Raw genomic sequence first — 12,874 nt, forward strand, 5'->3', positions numbered from 1 at the left:
ACGGTGGAAGCAGAGAGTGGGGTGAATTGCGAGAATTGCATGGAAACATATACATTACCATATGTAAAATAGATAGCTAGTGAAGATTTGCTGTGTAAAACAGGGAGCTCCACCCACTATTCTGTGCCGACCTAAATTAAGACTCTATTTTAAGCTACCTTAGCACTTTCTCCTCTTTCCATCCCATTATCTGTGTCTTTTCTTAATGCCAACACAACCCCTCAGTAAACACACACACAAATAAATGTGGAATGAATGAACCTCTCTAGCACGTTGACAGGCGATCTCCTACGTGCTAGGAATATGCAGTTCAATAACAAATCTTATCCACAAGGAACCACATCAAAATACCCCATTCTTTCACCTGAATATATTTGGAGGATTTTGTCTTTATCTCAGTTGACTTTTTAACCCTTTCAACTCTTTCCTTGACATTATTTCAACATTCATGAAAACACAGGTTTCACACAGAAAAATCTCTTATAGGCACAAAGATGTCTCCAAAATAAGCTTCATAAACTATGAAAAGATTAATTATTTCCCTTCACACAAATATTCTTGGATATTGGATGGTTAATACCTTATGTATTTTATATTTTCATGCAAATGAAGTATCTTTTGAAGTACTTGTTCCAGTATAGCAAAAAAGAAAACTAGTGATATAATCATTAAGGTTTCTTAATAGCAATTTTTATAACATAACAAGTGAGAATATGATTACAAAAAATTCAGATTACAAGATTTTAGCCTTCTGTGATAATGTTCAATACATGAGTGAAAAACTTTTATTTTAACCCATATTGTATTAAAATGGTCAAGAAATGGAAACCTTAGATGTAAAGGAAAATACTTTGTTTTTGTCTCAAAGGTTTCTTCCAAGCAGTCCTAGGGTATAATGGTTTATCTTCATTTGAAACATGATTTAGAAAATTAGAAAAATGAAAAATCGTTCAAAATAACAATTTTTTTGACTCTATAAATGTTAATATGGAAATAATTCCCTCAGATTAGATGGACTTTAAGCATGTACTCTCCCTGTGCTAAAATACCACTGCTTTGTTTTTGTAGAAAACAAAACTATTAAGTGTTCAATAAACTGTTTTAAAACATATTCCCATGCTGTAGAATGATGAAACAGATTTGTAAATTCACTCAGAGTAACAGCCTGTGTTACAAATTTGATCACAAAGAGAGTCAGAACAGTTCAGACTTCAGCCAGTTATCAATTGAGGATCTTGAGCCATTACTAAACCTCCCTGTAAATGAAATAATCACGTCTTACCCTAGGGGGTATTCATAAAGATTAAATGAGCTAAGACATGTAAAGCCCTTAAGACAGTATTTGACACATTGAAACTGGTATTAAGAATAGTTTTTTTTTTTTTGCTTATGCTTATTATAATATATTATAATAAAATATAAGTACCATTCTTTTGCTACATAGAAATCTCATTACTACACCTCCTCCAGAAAGATGTTAAGAGTTTTGTACACATTGTCTTTTTTTTTTTTTTTTTAAGTTTAATCCTTTTCCCAAGCTATGGGTACAGTTTTCCCTCCTTTTGTCTCTATGTCTGCTCGCTCTCTCTTTTTCAGCAAGAAAATGTGCTGTAACACCCTTTGTATTTATTAATTTATTAGGCTATATATGCTCCATAATATGAAACCTAAATGTTTGTAGATGAACTTTTAACTTGCTTTGCAGTATTTGCTGGAAATACTTTCCTAGTTTGGTGGGCTTTTTTCCCTGATTTATCAGATTTTTGACATACAGTCATTTTGTAACTGATTTTCTTAGCATATTCTTCAAGGAAAGTGTAAAAGTGATGGATTTTTGGTTGCCATAATCTCCAAACATGGTGTTACTCTTATCATTCTACCATTTTCTATGAGGTGTTCTTTGGGGGAAAATACAATCAATTATTCTGAAAGACATTTAAATTGCTGGAGGTATACAACTTTACAGTCTTGTCTATCTGATTGTATGAGCCCACAGGTGAAGATCAGGGAGCCAGAAAAATTCACGGGCAGACTTTGGTCCCTCTTTGTCAAGCCCTTTCCCATTGATTTTGAGCAGTGTTGTCAAAAATGTCAAAGTTTAAGTCACTCTTATGTGGCATCTGTACTATAATTTGTATGTGTGTATACAAACTGACTTTTCTTATGATATAAATCTGTACATGAACTTATCGAAATTCTTAATCATCTCCTTAAGATGGATTATAAAACTTGTGTCAAAGGTAATGTATATAAAGGGAATTGTGTGTACTGGACACCTATTATTTGGACTATGTAGCACCCCTCTGCTGCTTCTTTTGGCAGTGGTGCATCATCCTTTTGTAACCAAGTGATTCCCAGAGAACCTTCACATGCTTATTAAACTCTTCTCTTGCAGCCACTATTCATTGGCTAGGGCCAACAATTTACCCAATATAGTTCAGTGAGTATCTCCCCATCATTTATGGATAAGGGGCCAAGAGGGAATGTATGAAAGTGAAAGTTGCTCAGTCATGTCCGACTCTTTGTGACCCCATGGACTATACAAGTCCATGGAATTCCCCGGGCCAGAATACTGGAGTGGGTAGCCTTTCCCTTCTCCAGTGGATCTTCCTGACAGGAATTGAACCAAGGTCTCCTGCATTGCAGGCAGATTCTTTACCAACTGAGCTATCAGGGAAGCCCCAAGATGAAATAGTTTAGTATAAAATTTAAACACCAAAGCTACTGGAGCCCCTTGTTTCCAAAATGTAGTGCAAGTCAACATGACTTGTATCGAGTCAGATAAGCAAATTGCTATTCAGAAACCTGTAATAACTAACGCCCACTAGAGGAGATGAAGGCATCCTGATGACTGTGTTTTATTTCTCTCAAGTTAATAATTTGTAATTATTTTCACTTGTATTTATTTAATTACCTGTGAGGTTAGATTTTTTTTCATGTTTATTAGATATTTATGTTTCTCTTTTATGTATGTTGGTTCAATTTTTTTATTACTAATTCACTTATTTCCTTAATTTCCATAGGCTTTTTTACATTTTTATCAATATATAATTTTTAATATAAAATAAATGTGTAATTATTGCATATCACTGTAGAAAATTTATAAAACTTGGAGAAGTATGGAGAAAGAATATTAATGATAATGATAATAAGAATGATAATGTAAATGTTTTCTATTCTAAGCAGCCTCACTAGGTGTCACAAAATTGAAGTCACACTGATTTACTGTGTTGTGACCTGCTTTGGCATTAATATGCACTGACCTATTTTTCATGGCATCAGTTAGTTCAGTCGCTCAGTCGTGTCCAACTCTTCGTGACTCCATGGACTGCAGCACACCAGGCCTCCCTGCCCATCACCAGCTCCCGGAGTTCACTCAAACTCTTGTCCATCGAGTCGGTGATGCCATCCAGCCATCTCATCCTCTGTCTCCCTCTTCTCCTGCCTTCAGTCTTTCCCAGCATCAGGGTTTTTTCCAGTGAGTCAGCTCTTCACATCAGGTGGCCAAAGTATTGGAGCTTCAGCTTCAGCATCAGTCCTTCCAATGAATATTCGGGACTGATTCCCTTTAGGATGGACTGGTTGGATCACGGCATTAAGCCTTACTATAAAGTACAAGGTGTAAACTTCGCTAAAGCAAACCCTTATTATTTGCCATTAAAATCATTTACACTCTTTATTTCAATTATAAGTAATGCTCAATGACCTTACAGATACATATTTGTAAATGACTTTTTTATTGTGGTATAATACACAACATAGCATTTACCATTTCAGCCATTTTTCATGTACAGTTTTGTGGTATTAAGTATAAGTAATCATGCAACCATTACTGCTATCTATCTCTAGAACACTTTTCATCTTGAAAAATTGGAAGTCTATAGCCATTAAACAATAATTCCTGCTTTCCCCTCCCCCAACCCCTAACGACCACCATTCAGTTTTCTGTCTCTGTAATTTTGACTACTCTAGATAAGTGGAATCATACAGTATTTATCTTCTTACAACTGGCTTATTTCACTTAGCATAATGTCTTCAAGGTCTGTCCATGCAGTGTCTTATGCTAGAATCTCCATCCCTTTCTAAGGCTGAAGAATGTTCCATTGTAGTATATACCACATTTTGCTTATCCAGTCATCTGTCAGTTGACATTTGCATGACTGCCACATATCAGCTACTGTGAATAATGCTGCTATGAACATGAGTATACAGATACTTCTTCAAGACCCTGTTTGCAGTTCTTTGGGGTACATACTCAGAAGTAGAATTTCTGGAAATGGTAGTTCCATTATTAATATTTTGAGGAACCACCAGACTCTTTTCCATAGTGCCCATACCATTTTACATCTCCACCAACACTTCCCAGGGTTCCAATTTCTAGCGAAAGCACAGTATTTGGTAAATATTAGGTCATATAGCAATGAAAACGTGAATCAAGTGTTTTCTTTGTAAACTTGGAGATTTCTGAGTAGTCTTTTGGCATTCAATTCACTTTTCCCTTCAAAGTTTGTGAAAAACCCTATAGGCTCCCCAGAAAGGCTTTACTATGATGCTCTAGGAAACAAATCCACTTTGCACATATGGAAACCATCTCCCCCTGACCTATTTATTTACTGAAACCGAATAGGGCTATATCATATTGAAGGCTGCTCTTCGTAAACTGGCTGATTTTAATCTATTGGGCTGCAGTGTGCAACCTAAAGTGTTTTATAGCTCACATTAAGAACATTTTTGCTGAGTCCTTATAATGCACGCCATATAATAGTTCTTATGAGTTCACCAAGAGGTTGCAGCTACGTTCATGTCATTATTACTATTATTTTGCTTTTTGGCGCATATTGTTGGTAGGTTCTATATATGAGCTTCTATATATAATTCTTCACTCTTGACATTTAAAAAAATAGTTCTTAAGTGATGGAGCTTGCACTTTAGATTCAGACCACATGAGTTCCAAATCCGACTATACCATTTACCAGGTCTTTGATTTTAAACAAATCACTTTATTTTCTAAGAATCGATTTTCCCATATATAAAATAGGGAGTTGGGATAGTTGGGAGGATTAAATACTATGATTTATATTAAATGTATAGCCCAGGGTATTTACAGACTAATCAGTGATTAATATCAAACCACTGTTTTATTATTACAAGTGAAAATATGATTTCCCCTGCTAAACTAACCTTTAGCTACTTGACTAATGCATAACATTCAAAGTGAGAATTCAACAACAAACTTATCATCATCTAAAAAGAAGTAATTTGAGTTATTACTGTTAAATCACATGTTAATATTTTCAAACTTGAAAACTATTCATCTTGACTAAGATGTATGTTAATTCTGCTTTAACTTTTATTTCAGATTCAAGCATACATTTCATTCAGGGAAAACAGCTAGAGAATGATTACTTTTGGTAGACTTCTGAGAAAATTTTTCATGAAGAAAGAACAAAGTAATGTCTGGATATCTGGTACAATTCTAAGCCTACAAACATATAACTTAAACTTCTTTTCCCATAGGGAACTATAAAATTGCCACACACCCTCAGTCCTTCCATTTCTCATGCATAATGTATCAGTAACTTTCTTAAGATTTATTGCATTAAGGACAGAATTAGTGAATAGTAGCACATAATGTGCTTAAAAAAAAGGCTATATTTTTCTTTTTCCTCATAACACACTCACTCCAGATGGGTTTACCTTTTATACTTCTAAAAAATCGTGAAGACACGGGTTAAGATTTGGGGATCGTGTATCCTTGGCTCTGGTTGGACAAGAAAACATAAGAAGGAATTGGTGAGGCATATGCAACCTATAAATGAGTACTTCTAGAGGTAGAGGAATCCTAAGTATTGTAACCTGTAAGAGCCTGGTTTGTGGGTTGTACTGGGCAGAGAAAGTCTGAATAAAATCAATATAAAGAATTCTTGGAGAATTTTATTGTTGTAATTAACTTGTTTTATCATTTATGTTAATCAATAAAGTTTCATTTCCAAACTCAGTGCACTTTGAGTGATGATGTTGCAGATGGATCTGGCGTAAGGGTGGCAGAAGCAAGATGTCTCTTCCTGGAGAGACAGGCACCAATTGTAACTTGGTATCAGGAATCTAGTCCCAATAACCAACTTTGACCTGTCCTTTTTGCCTTCCTTCCTTATTTTCCTTTCCTCTCTTCCAGCTCTAGTATCATTGTTTCCAACCACTTGTGGAGACAGCACATTATTCACCTTCACTCTTGCCTCTGCAGTGTAGATTCTCTGTCTCAGATACCCGTCCTTCTTGCTAAGTCTATAAATATATTAGCATCTCTCATATCCCTTCACTCTGACTTCTGCTCAACCAATTTCATCATTCTCTTCCATTTTGATTTAAATTTCTTCATCAGGTAGTCCGTTTTCTCTGTCTTCACTTTCCTTCTTCCATTTATACCATCCACCATTGGAATTCAGTGTCTCTTCTCATCTTTCTAATAAAATTGTTCTCTGATAGGTCTATAAAATATTCAAAAATGTAATAACTAGTTAACTCATAATACAGTGGGTAGTATGGTCAGCTCTGTTGCCAGATTGTGAGCTACTTGGATCGGGGAACTGTGTCTTTTTGATTTTTGCAACCCAGGCACCTAGAACAGTGTCTGGCACATGATAAACACTCTATTTATTGAATTAAATATTCAAATTCCTTGATAAATGAAAACTTCTGGTATTCTAATAGGGAAGAAAAACAAATCTGAAATTACCTTTTTAAATCCTCAACAGGTCCTATGGAATAAATTAACTATTATCTCAGCTAAGAAGTGAAAAAGTTAAAAGTAAACTAATATTTCTTGAGTGCTATTTCCAGGCTCTTCACTTTGGGATTTACACGTATTGTCCTATTTATTCTCTCAACAATCCTGAGTGTTCAGAATTATGATTTTCACTTTTACCATTAGAAATCTGAGACTCACAGTTTAAGTGATGTGTTTAAGATCACACAAGTTATGAGCAGCAGCAGTAGGATTTAAGCCAACATCTGATTGATTTTAAAGTTGGTATTCTTTCCACTCTCCTATTTCAACATGTTTAGTAACATATGTCAGCAGCTTTCCAACTTGGACATGAGTACTCCTGGGATAGCTGAAGACTTTCCAAGGGATTCATTGCTCTGGAGAGTTTTAGGGACTCAGTTTCTAGTTAGGGGTGTCATATAGGTTCTGCTTTCTAGCTTTCCTTTCACATCTACCATTCTTCCATTTTAAAAAGAAAAACATCCTAATCTCTAATCTTGTCATGGAATATTGTCCCAGAGAGTACAAAAAAAAGAAAAAAAGGCAACTTCATGATGACAAAAAGATAGTTGAGAGTACTAAATATCAATGTCTAGGAAATGTTCTTTTTTATCAAGGTGCATTCTATGTCTCAGTTTTATTTTTTGAATGGAAGGGGAGTTAAAATGTTTCAAATCTACTGGTGAATCAGTATTATTAAATCTGCAAGTTTAAGAAAATAAGTTAAATGAATAATTTATAAATGGTAACATTATAATATAAAATAACACTCTGTAATATCTTCAATATTATTTTCTACTTGTAGATGAAACTATTTCTTCACCATTTTTTCTTAACATGGGAAAAAGTCTTCTGCCCACTGTCACTCCTCATCATTTTTTCCTCTTTATTAATTCATATTAGGTTTTGATTAATTTAATGTGATCTGTATTATATAAGACTTAAAAACAATGACTAATACACCTTTGGCAAGTCACACCCTAAAGTGGTGAAATATTTTCTCTTTTTGCTATTTTTACTGAATCCTTACTCACTCTAGCAACAAGAATTATTTATTCATGGATGCATCAACCACTTGGAGCAAAGCTCCATCCATATTACTATCAAACAATATATTCTTCATAAAACTGTACTTTTGTTGTAATAACTATCAACATAGGAATTCCCTGACAGTCCAGTTGTTACGATGTTGGCTTTCACTGAAGTGGACCCAGGAACAATCCCTGATCAGGGAACTAAGATCCCACAAGCTGCAGCCAAAAAAAAGAAAAGACATGGATTATACTTATATTGTTTTGATCAGTTGTACACCAATAATATTTGAAAAAATAAATCTGAAAAAAGCTGTGCTAACTTTTATAACCTAAAGTAATTGAAAGATATGCCTATATGCATATGTTTTGTTGTAGCAAAGTAGGTTAGAGTAATTTTAAGCATAAAGAAATATGACAAGAATAAAATTATGTGAGGGAAAGTGGAATGGAAATATGAATTCAAAGAGAGAAATGGAAGAAGTCAAAATAGTAACTTAAAAAAATGTGCTCATGTCTTTTAAAATGAATAATGATTGGTGTTAAAACACTACAATATATGTTACATTGGATAGATTAAAATGATAAAAGTATACTTTTAAATGTCTATTTTTAAACTGCATCAGAAATTACCACATTTATAGCTATTTAAACTTTGAAAAAAATACACGTTAACATAAATGTGCCAGGGAAGAGAAGTGTTTTCAGAATTCTTTTAAAAGTTCAGATCAGTTCAGTTCAGTCACTCAGTCATGTCTGACTCTTTGCGACCCCATGAACCACACAGCACGCCAGGCCTCCTTGTCCATCACCAACTCCTGGAGTCCACCCAAACCCATTTCCACTGAGTCAGTGATGCCATCCAACCATCTCATCCTCCGTCGTCCCTTTCTCCTCCTACCCTCAATCTTTCCCAGCATCAGTGTCTTTGCCAATGAGTCAGCTCTTTGCATCAGGTGGCCAAAGTACTGGAGTTTCAGCTTCAACATCAGTCCTTCCAATGAACACCCAGGACTGATCTCCTTTAGGATGGACTGGTTGGATCTCCTTGCAGTCCAAGGGACTCTCAAGAGTCTTCTCCAACACCACAGCTCAAAAGCATCAATTCTTTGGCACTCAGCTTTCTTTATAGTCCAACTCTTACATCCATACATGACTATTGGAAAAACCATAGCCTTGACTAGACGGACCTTTGTTGACAAAGTAATGTATCTGCTTTTTAACGTGCTATCTAGGTTGGTCATAACTTTCCTTCCAAGGAGTAAGCGTCTTTTAATTTCATGGCTGCAGTCACCATCTGCAGTGATTTTGGAGCCCCCCAAAATAAAGTCAGACACTGTTTCCACTGTTTCCCCATCTATTTGCCATGAAGTGATGGGACCGGATGCCATGATCTTCATTTTCTGAATGTTGAGCTTGAAGCCAACTTTTTCACTCTCCTCTTTCACTTTCATCAAGAGGCTCTTTAGTTCTTCACTTTCTGCCATAAATGTGGTGTCATCTGCATATCTGTGGTTATTGATATTTCTCCTGGCAATCTTGATTCCAGCTCGTGCTTCCTCCAGCCCAGCATTTCTCATGATGTACTCTGATGTCACTTTTAAGAGTTACACAAGCCAAAATTATGAAGACAACGCTGTAAAAGTGATACAATGTGGTGGGGAGTGCCCTGAATATATACAGAAAACTCTGAAGTCTCTGGCAGCTTCCACCTTCCCTGCTGCTGCTGCTGCTGCTTCGTCGCATCAGTCGTGTCCGACTCTGTGCGACCCCGTAGATGGCAGCCCACCAGGCTCTGCCGTCCCTGGGATTCTCCAGGCAAGAACACTGGAGTGGGTTGCCATTTCCTTCTCCAATGTATGAAAGTGAAAAGTGAAAGTGAAGTCGCTCAGTCGTGTCCCACTCTTCGCGACCCCATGGACTGCAGCCTACCAGGCTCCTCCGTCCATGGGATTTTCCAGGCAAGAGTACTAGAGTGGGTTACCATTGCCTTCTCCGTCCCTGAGGACCCACTAATCCTGTAAATTTTGAATTTGGGCAAGTTACTTAACTCTTCTGGATTTTGTTATCTTCATCTACAAAGTAGGGATAAGCACACCCACCTCACAGGTTGTTGGAAGAAGAAAGGAGCTCGTCTATGTAATGAAATTAGTACAGTCTTGGCTCACAGAAGAATCTCAATAAATGATAACTACTAGCACTTTTACTGATATTATTGTTATATTTTAATAGCCAGGCTCTAATGTCTCTAGTATCAAAGTGCAGTGAATTTTCAGGCACTTAGGATGGTCAGGTCTGTATCAGCTCTCCACAACCAAGTTTCCCTTAGTTAGTTGGGGTACAAATGGTCACATTTTGCTTAAGTGTGAATCTGTTTTTTGTTTAAAATTTTTCTGGCCTTTCCTGAAACTGCCTCTCTAGTGCTCTTCCTTCCCCTTCCCAAACATTGGCCCCAGTCCCACTCCACAGTTTTTCTCTTCACTTTTATCCAGAGCTGCTGGTCTCAGCATGACCTTCCACCATGTTGACTTCCTCAATCTCTCATGCCCAGGCCCCCACCCCAATTTAGCCACCCTCCAACTTTGCCCTTGGGGCCAGTGGAGCCCTCATTCCATCTTGAGCAAAGTTCTCATGGAGTAACTCTATGCAAAAGTATTTTGAAATTAAAGGTTATTCATCATCGTGCTGTGTGTGCTGTCTCTTCAGTTGTGTCCTACTCTTTTCAACCCGATGGACTGTAGCCCACCAGGCTCCTCTGTCCATGGGATTCTCCAAGCAACATTACCAGAGTGGGTTGCCATGCCCTCCTCTGGGGGATCTTCCCAACCTCTGTTTTGGCAGGTGGGTTCTTTACCACTAGCGCCACCTAGGAAGCCCTATTCATCATTATGCATCCTATTTTAATTCATTAAAAATGTTAAAATTGTCAAAAGAAAATGCTGATAAACAGGCTAGTGAGTTTATGTCAGCTTCTCAGCAAAAATGCATTATGTCAGTCAAATAGCAGCATAACAGTAGAGGTTATTGTACACTTCATTCACTTTTGGTCAGTTTAGTTGTGAGCTAGAGCTCAGACGCAGTCATGTGAGGAAGTGATTAAGAAATATGGTAAAGGATTAGTTAAAAAGTAGTCTGAAGTTTCTGAGACAAAGGAAAGTATAGAAAATGTAACAACATCAGTTTTATACAGCTTTATTAATGATTTATTTGAAAATATTTCATATTATTAAGCCCACAAGGACAGTTGCAAAATGTTAACACAGAAATAGAAAAGATAACCAGAAATGTGGGATAAAAAGTTTTTTCCATTAAACAGAAATGTAGGCACCTTCCCTTCACTTGGCAATTTGACAGCCAATTCCTTCCTTTCCAGCCCTTGCCCACTTAAAATACATTATTTAATGTTTGACACATACAAAGAAATATATATGCCATATGTATAGGTTATGAAGCATAATTTTTGATGATGATAAAACCCTCGTGAATTCATCATCTGACTTTAAATAATAGAGTATTATTTATTCTGATTAGCTCCCTGTGCTCTACCCAACTTTTCCTACACTCCCCGCCTTCTCCCCTGCCATTCTCTATTTGCTTGAGTAAGAAATGACTTACGTAGCCTCATCCAAATGTTTCTCCTCATCCTAGTTTTTTCATCTCTTCTCTTATTCTTTATCTGTTAAAATTTATCCCATTCCCCCCCCCCCCCAAAAAAAATTTATCTCATTCATCAAAGGCCATGTCAAATGCTAGCTCTTCCATTACAACCTCCTGTACCACACTCACTTAGAATAGTAGTCCTTCTGTGTAGCAAATGTAACACATATGTCTGTGCATTTACCTGCTACTTTCCTTCCTAAAACAGTAACTCATCTTAGCTAATTGTTGGGTGCCTTCTGTTCATTCGTTCAATAGTTTACTGAGCACCCACCAGGCCTCAGCACTGGTTGGTGTGTGTACCTGCAGATAGGCAAGAACTGTGCACACTTCTTACAGGCATCGTCTCCAGGCTTGCTTACAGCCATCCATCCTATGTGCTAGCCCTGGTATTATCCACAGTTTACAAATGAGAACACTGCGGCTTGGAGAAGGTAAGGGACTTGATGAAAGTTGCACAGTGAGTAAATAAGGGGGAAAGCTGAGGCTGGTTTCAGAGCCCACGTACTCCTAATGCCAGACTCTCCACCGCCACAGTGACCTGGCTTGCTGGATAGTCACAGCTTAGTACCCGTAGCTGTCTTTTGGTCTGGAGATCATTCCTAAGCCTCCTGGGTACAATATGTTCTTGGTCAGAGTTCTTTTGAATCTTTTCCTTTCTCTACCCTGGCATCAGTTTTCTTCCCACTTTGCTTCAGTTCCAGTCATTTGTTGAATGACACTGCTTTAAGATGTTCACATTTTCTTTGATCCCTGTGGTCTAAAAGGCTGCATTTTAGAGACTCAGAGGCATTTAGTGTCTGTTAAGAAAAAAGATAATAACCTTTAAATCCCTATTGCTTTTCCCAAATTATTTACAGATTTCAGTTACTAACTAAAAAGAGGGCCTTCATTCAAATATGAATAAAGGAAGTGATGTGGCATTTACTACACATTTCATTTTTCCTTTTTGGTTCTTTTTACCTCCCAGCTGTTTAATGTCCTTTCTCTCATGTCCCCACTGTATATCAGCCTTACCAGTCTTGGCAGAGGAGAGACGTCTGCCCCAAAAGGAAAATTGGACTTTCTTCTGTCGTTTGCTTACAATTCATCTACCCTAAGTTCTGTTTCTAAGGATATTGGTCTTTCCTAGCTGAAATGACAGTAAGTGCTAGGGGGCTCCTGCATTTTCTCTTTGAGGTACATCAATATGTTAAAAAGATGTTACAGTTGTAGCTTATACTGATTATAAGAATAATACACATTTACTAAAGAAAGTTTGGAAAATTTGGGAAATATAATTGCCATCTGTTTATTTTTATAAAATTATGATTAGATGGTTTACATAGTTTGTATATATTTTATACATGAGCTATAGTAGTTTCTACTTAATATTTTGGTAAGAAGGTTAAAATAGTATGAGAGGTAGAATTGTGTAGGA

This window comes from Bos indicus x Bos taurus, chromosome 9 (assembly GCF_003369695.1).
Source record: "Bos indicus x Bos taurus breed Angus x Brahman F1 hybrid chromosome 9, Bos_hybrid_MaternalHap_v2.0, whole genome shotgun sequence".
Lineage (NCBI taxonomy): Eukaryota > Metazoa > Chordata > Mammalia > Artiodactyla > Bovidae > Bos > Bos indicus x Bos taurus.